We start from the raw sequence: 6,792 nt of genomic DNA, 5'->3' as shown, positions 1-6,792 counted from the left end.
TCTGAAAACTGTGACTGTCCCCAGACAATGACTTACCTCCATCAGGATGGATCCACTGTAGACCTACCCACTCAAAATTGGTGTCCCCCGGAGCGGTAGCTGTCAGGGGTTGCCAGCTTCCAGAGGGCAATGGCGACCCTCTTTTCCAGGGGGATAGCGGGCCGCAGGTGGGTGTCTTGCCATTGCAGAGCAGAGGCGAGCCAGGTATACAGCTCTGGAAAGTGGTCTTTTGCATCCGGAAGTTGCTTAGTCACTCTTGGTCATTCCAGAGCTACATAACGAACCTGTCCCACCAGTCAGAGCTGGTGTCAAGCCTCCAAAAACGCCTGTCCACAAAGAAGTTTGGAGGCAAGGGCAGTGGGGCTGCATGACGGACAATCCCTTCGTACCTCTGGTCTGGGTCCAGATGGGGAAGTAGCCTCATGACTGTGTCATGCAGATGCAGCAACACTTGCAGTATGATGGCGTGGGGCCATCGCCTGCCCAGGGGCAGCTCTGGCTCCATGCCAAAAAAACCGGGTCTAAAACAGGAAAACCTCCAAACAAAAAACCTGCTGGGGTGTCCCAGGAAGCTGGGCACTCCAAACAAGCACTGCAATACCTTGCTTACCTCCTAAAGGGACAGCAAAGGCAGCTGCAGGAGCAGAGCAACGGGTGTTCAGGGGTGTCCCTTTAACCACGCGTTTCTGCAAAGGGCAAGCAGCAGCACCCGGAAGGAAATGCTGCCCCCATACCCTGGCAGAAGTGGTTTCGGGTGGCTTTTAATTTCGAAAGAGCGTCCAGCAGTCAGGATGTTCTTTTTCGAAAAAGCGGCTCGATTTTCTGATCCGCGTATTGTAGTCTAGACGCTCTTTTTCGAAAGAGGCTTGCAGTCTAGACGTAGCTTATGTGACTTTGTATTATCAGGGATCTGAGGTAGCCTGCCTGTGTGCTGACTCTACAGTCCCCTAATAATGCGGAGCCACAGTGGAGATTGATGCTGGGATCGGACACAAGCCAAGACTGAACCAGCCTGTCTCTGCACCAGCTCTTAGCCTGCTTCCAATGCAAAGCCCCAGTGTGTGGGGTTGTTGTCAGGACCTGGCATGAGCTGGGACTGAGTGCTTGCAGTGTAAACTGTTATTGATTGTGTAGTCGACAAATTTTTCGACTACACAGTTAATGATTTGTCAACTACACTTCCTAACAGCCTTACTTTTTAAAACAATGTGTAGATTTCATCTGAAGAAGTGGGTTGTGCCCATGAAATCTTATGATACTATATATATATTTGTTAGTCTCTAAGGTGCCATAGGACTACTGTATTTTGTTTTTTAAAAATTGTTTTTATTCAGCATAGAAGTTTAAGCTTAAACTTGCATTAGGTAGGAATGGGGGGGGGGGGGGGGGGGAGACCGCTTTCCTCCTATTATTATCAGCAATGTTAAAATGACCTATACCCCAGTATCAAATTCTTATCTTAAATTATTTTAGTGCAATATCAGCCAACAGACAGGATTGAGATGACCTGAGATAACCTTGCTGCAATGTTCTTTAATCCTTGTTTATGCTGTGGATTTTAACTATTTCATGAATGCTGATTTTGAAGATTGTATTTTACCTCTCTCTATTCCCGGTCTTAAGACCTTCATTCTCTAGTGGAAGAGGTGGGCGGGCATTTTTGGGTCAGGGGCCACTAAGTGCCCTCAGAAAAATCAGGCAGGGGCCACCCAAAAGTGAGAAGCAAAAAGAAAACCAACCTTCATTGATGTGGTCTCCCTAGCTAAGAAGGAGAAAGACACTCCCCACATTCCCCTTGCACTAGAGCCGTGGGAGGTCCAGTCTACTAGATTTTGTGTGTTCCAGCCCTGCTGGAAACTTGAGCACCATCATGGGCGCCCCAATATTGGGGAGGTTCCCCGGACCTGAGGTTCCCCACTCCTGCACTAGTGAAATCAAAAACTCCTTAGAAATAGCATTGCATTCTTTTTGAGTAGCTAGTTTTATTGTATTAAGTAACTTAATTGTTAGGGAAGAAATTCATTAAGCAGCTGTGTAGCTTAGTTCATACTGAAATCTGCTCAGTTAGTAATTTTAAGTGACGTTCCTTAGCATAGTTGCTCTTGTTCCCATGTTCTCTGGCTGTTCTAGTAGTCAGTCTTTGGCTCTTCTCTGTTTGGTCTTGCCTGTACTGTTCCCTGCCCACAGAGCCCAGGACTGTCCGTCCATCCATCCACAGGAAGTGCAAGGGAAGAAGCAGACAGGTCGGTGCAGTGCTTCCCCCGGGTGTCTCGTGGGTGCTCTGGCAGCTGCAGTAAATGCAGCCACTGGGGAGGGGTGAGTCTCCGCAGGGGCAGCTGGACTCTAGGTGGTTGGGCACCACACTCTGGCTCCCCAAGAACCTGCTGCTGGCACATAAGCCCAGCTGGGAGCCCTGCTCCTAGCACCTGTCCCCGGGCTGCTGTCCCAAGCATTGTACTCCCTTTCTCCTCTGCCCCCCACCCAGGCTGTCACGGCTGCGATGTGGGGTCTGCTGGCTACTGTGCCATGTTTCTTGTGGAGTGGGAAGTTGGTGGAGGAAGGGGAGTAGTGGCTTGGTTTAAAATAGCAATTCCAAATAGTGAGGGGAAGCAGCGAGGTCAAGCTCAAGCTAGGAGTGGGGGGGGAGGGGGAGAGAGGAGGCAGATGGAATGCAGTGTGATGTGACAATGTCACTCTGTCATCCCGCAGGAATTTTTTTAATATATAGAAAGAAAAAACTTACTGTATTTTTAAAAGGCTGTCTGTATATTAGAGCCTGGTAATGCCTTTTGTAGTGTCAGCATTACTGGGTTATAAAAGTAGGCACACGGGCAGTCTCCATATTGTTCAGGAATTTATCGTAAAGCATTCAAGCAGTCTATTGTAGTGGGAATTACAATTCTGTGCTACTGTTGGCAAAGATTTTATGGTGCACAGATTTTACTTCCTATACCATCATATTGTGAAAAGCATTATGGTACATGGCTTTCTGTGGAGAGGTATCTAATTAGAATATGGAAGATACATTATCAGATAAACAGTCTAACCTGTCTCTGATTTGGGATATGAATCTGCTTCCTTACCAGACTTCTGCTAGGCTCAACCGATAATAAAAATTATCTTTATTAACATAACTTCTGGTAGCAGTTCAGAGAACATAAGAACAGCTATACTGGGTTAGACCAAATGTCCATCTAGCCTAGTAGTCTGTCTTCCAACAGTGGCCAAAGCCAGATGCCCCAGAGGGAGTGAACAAATAGGTAATCATCAAGTGATTACTTGTCATCCATTTCTAGCCCCTAACAAACAGAGGCTAGGGAAATTATTCCTATCCATTCTTGCTAATAAGTATTGGTGAGTCTAACCTCCATGAATTTATCTAGTTCTTTTTTTAACCCTGTTAAAGTCCTGGTCTTCACAACATCCTCTGGCAAGGAGTTCCAAAGGTTGACTGTGCACTGTGTGAAGAAAAACTTCTTTTTTGTTTTGTTTTAAACTTGCTGCCTATTTATTTCATTTGGTGATTCCTTGTTCTTATGAGAACAAGTAAATAACTTTTCCTTGTTCAGTTTCTCCACACTGGTCATGATTTTATCGAGTCCCAGTCTTTTTAATCTCTCTTCATATGGCAGCTGTTCCAAACCCTCAATGATTTTTGTTGCCCTTTTTTAAATCTTTTCCTGTATCGATATATCTTTGAGCTGATGCGACCACATCTGTATTCAGTATTCAATATGTGGGCATACCATGGATTTATATAGAGACAATAATATATTCTTTGTCTTATTCTCTATCCCTTTTTAAATGATTCCTGGTATTCTGTTTGCTTTTTTGACTGCCACTGCACACTGAGTGGATGTTTTCACAGAACTATCAACAGTGGCTCCAAGAGCTCTCTCTTGAGTGGTTATAGCTAAATTAGCCCCCATCATTTCGTATGCATAGTTGGGATTATTTTTTCTAATGTGCATTACTTTACATTTATCAACATTAAAATTCATTTTCCATTTTGTTGCCCAATCGCTTAGTTTTGTGAGATCTTTTTGAAGCTCTTCAGTCTAATTTGGTCTTAACTATCTTGAACACTTTAGTATCATCTGCAAATTTTGCCATCTCAGTGTTTACCCATTTCTCCAGACCACTTACAAATAGGTTAAATATGATTGGTCCCAATTCGGATCCTTGAGGAGCACCACTGGTTACGTCTCCATTCTGAATACTGACCGTTTATTCCTACCCTTTGTTTTCTGTCTTCTTCTCGTGAGTTATCAATCCATGAAAAAACCTTCCCTCTTATCTCATGACGACTTACTTTACTTGAGAGTCTTTGGTGAGGGAGCTTGTCAAAGACTTTCTGGAAATCCAAGTACACTATATCCACTGGATCCCCCTTGCCCACATGTTTGTTGACCCCCACAAGGAACTCTAGTAGATTAGTAAGGCCTGATTTCCCTTTACAAAAACCATGTTAACTTTTCCCCAACAAATTATTTTCATCTATGTGTCTGATAATTCTATTCTTAACTATAGTTTCAACTAATTTGCCCGGTACTGACATTAAACTTACTGGTCTGTAATTGCCAGGATCATCTCTAGAGCCATTTTTAAATATTGGTGTCACATTACGTGAAACAGACAATCATAATTTATGCAATAAGTGATTAGTCAGCCACATATGGTATTTAGCAAAGTGTTAGTTAAAGTCTTATTTTGTGAGGTTTATTAGCGTTTGCAATTACAAAGGTTTGCAGTTTGACCTTTCATGAAGGCCTTCTTTTTGATTCTACTCCTCCTATAAATGGATTCTTGGGATGTGAAAGTGCAGCTGTTTAAATGGTTAACTTATAAACCTGGGCTTATTGGTTACCATTCATGGTTACATGCAGGCTGCTACCCTGCATTGCTGGCTCTGTATCAGTTACACAGTTACCTTATTACACACATTTTAACATCTCTACTTCTACTGCATGCCGTATGAGGAGCATGGATACTTTCTCAACAAGAGGTCCAAGACCCTGGAACTAGAGGATATGGCATAGAATTGGGAGTCTAGACAATTCCTAGATTTACCATTGGCTTGCTTTAGGGATGAAAAGAACCCTTTTAATTGGTTTCTGGTTAAACATATTGTTTAACTGGTTAACCAATTAAAGGGGAGGGTGGGCATGGGGAGCTGCTGTAGCTCAACTGGAGCGGTCCCCCCAAACCACCACTAGGCTGGAATGGCCTCTTACTCCTTGTAGGCAGGGGTTACACTAGACAGACTGGAGCAGCTTCTGCCTGTACCTCCTCATTTCCGCCTCCCCGCAGTCTAGGCTAGTAAGTAGGCCGCATGAGTGGCCCTCCTTCATGTCAGTGAGCTACAAAATTGTTGTAACCGAGACAGTTATTTGTTTGCATACCTAGAATTTGCAAGATATGCTGACTGAACTATAGCAGCGCTTTCACTGCTCTCACCATTACGTATAATTAGCATGCACCTCACTTCACATGTCCTTGCTTTAAGTCTGTTACTTTAGTAATATTAAGCAGGAAAAAAACTATGCATATGGAAACCAGTGGAATCACGAGCAGCTGTAAACACAGTGTCTCATGGCCACATTTTGAACCCCAATTGGCTGCATGTGGCCCGCAGACCACAGGTTGCCTACCACTGCTCTTAAACCTCTGCTTTTCCCCTTTCTAATGCCATGCAAGACTTTCATTCTTTGTCTTAAGTACTTATTTCCACTGTGCTGGATAACGAATTTTAAGGGAATCCAGTTTCATTACGATGGATGGGTTTCTTCAGAAGTTGTTAATATCTAATGCGACAAAGCTCCTATTTAAACTGGGTGGGTCTTATGCTTTTGGGTGCTTTCCTTGCCTCAGAGGCTCACAGCAGCTCTCGTTTTTAGACACCACTCCTAGGATATTAGTTTGCTGAACTTTCATCAGTAGCCAGCATATGATAAAAACAGAGAATAAACTCCACAGTCCTTTCCCCTGTATGCAAATAGGGAAGCATATATTGGGCTGGGGGAGGGGAGGGGTGGGACCCGGGCCCACCCTCTATTCCAGGTTCCAGCCCAGGGCCTTGTAATAGCAGCTGCCTATGTGAGTCTCCAACACCTGCTACATGACAGCAGCTCCACGACCCCTGGGCTTCCACACACCTTCCTCAGCACCTTCCTTTTCTCTGGTTCATCGTCCCAATGTCCACTTGCTGTCTGTTTTCCTCCTATTCCCAGTAATGCTTTCCTCTCTTATCTGAGGCACACATATCCACCACCAGCTTATAGCTAGTCTCAACTGGTTTCCCTAATTAATCCCAGATATCCTAATCAGCCCAGGCTTGCCTGACTCTTCAGGACTGGTCATTTAGCCCCAGGTGTTCAACTGCCCCTTATTGCTTCTGCTGGATTCTGCTGTCGGCTGTGAATCCAGCCGGAGTAAGTGTAACTGATTAGAACTTCCTGAATGCGGCTGCCTGCCTCTCGCAGCCTCTCCACCGCCCTGCAACATGACAGAGAGTTTGGCGCCCGCGCCCTTGCCCCTGCCGCCAACCTTGGTCCCCTTCTCCTCCCTCTCTCCTTCCCCTCCCGGCCCCCCAGAGGCAATAGATAGATCAAAGATAAATTGCAAGCCTGTCGCCTGCAGATCCAGCCGCAGTTAATCCATTACACTAACAACTTGAAGCAGCTGCCGGAGCACTTCCGGGTTGCAGTTGGTGCTGGACCATCAGGCGTACCGGACCACTGGATGCCGGACCACCAGAGTTTTACTGTATTATTTTTTATTTATTTCACCTAA

At 45.1% G+C, this 6,792-nt stretch overlaps 1 protein-coding gene across 9 annotated transcripts in view; it reads left to right on the top strand.

Annotated features, from left to right (window-relative positions):
* DGCR2 (DiGeorge syndrome critical region gene 2) overlaps nt 1-6,792 on the top strand; it is a 107,393-nt gene that overhangs the window by 92,355 nt on the left and 8,246 nt on the right. For 5 of the 9 annotated variants that reach the window (XM_075898227.1, XM_075898232.1, XM_075898226.1 and 2 more), the window contains one exon: nt 1-6,789. This exon is cut by the window's left edge and continues 1,692 nt beyond it. The exons of the other annotated variants lie outside the window; for them this stretch is intronic. The gene's annotated coding sequence lies outside the window, so the exon portion shown is untranslated. Of the gene's footprint in view, nt 6,790-6,792 lie in introns of those variants that run through there. 9 annotated transcript variants of the gene reach the window in all.

Source organism: Pelodiscus sinensis, chromosome 15, assembly GCF_049634645.1.
Source record: "Pelodiscus sinensis isolate JC-2024 chromosome 15, ASM4963464v1, whole genome shotgun sequence".
Taxonomy (NCBI): Eukaryota; Metazoa; Chordata; order Testudines; family Trionychidae; genus Pelodiscus; species Pelodiscus sinensis.
This window is presented reverse-complemented; position numbering and strand designations above follow the sequence as displayed.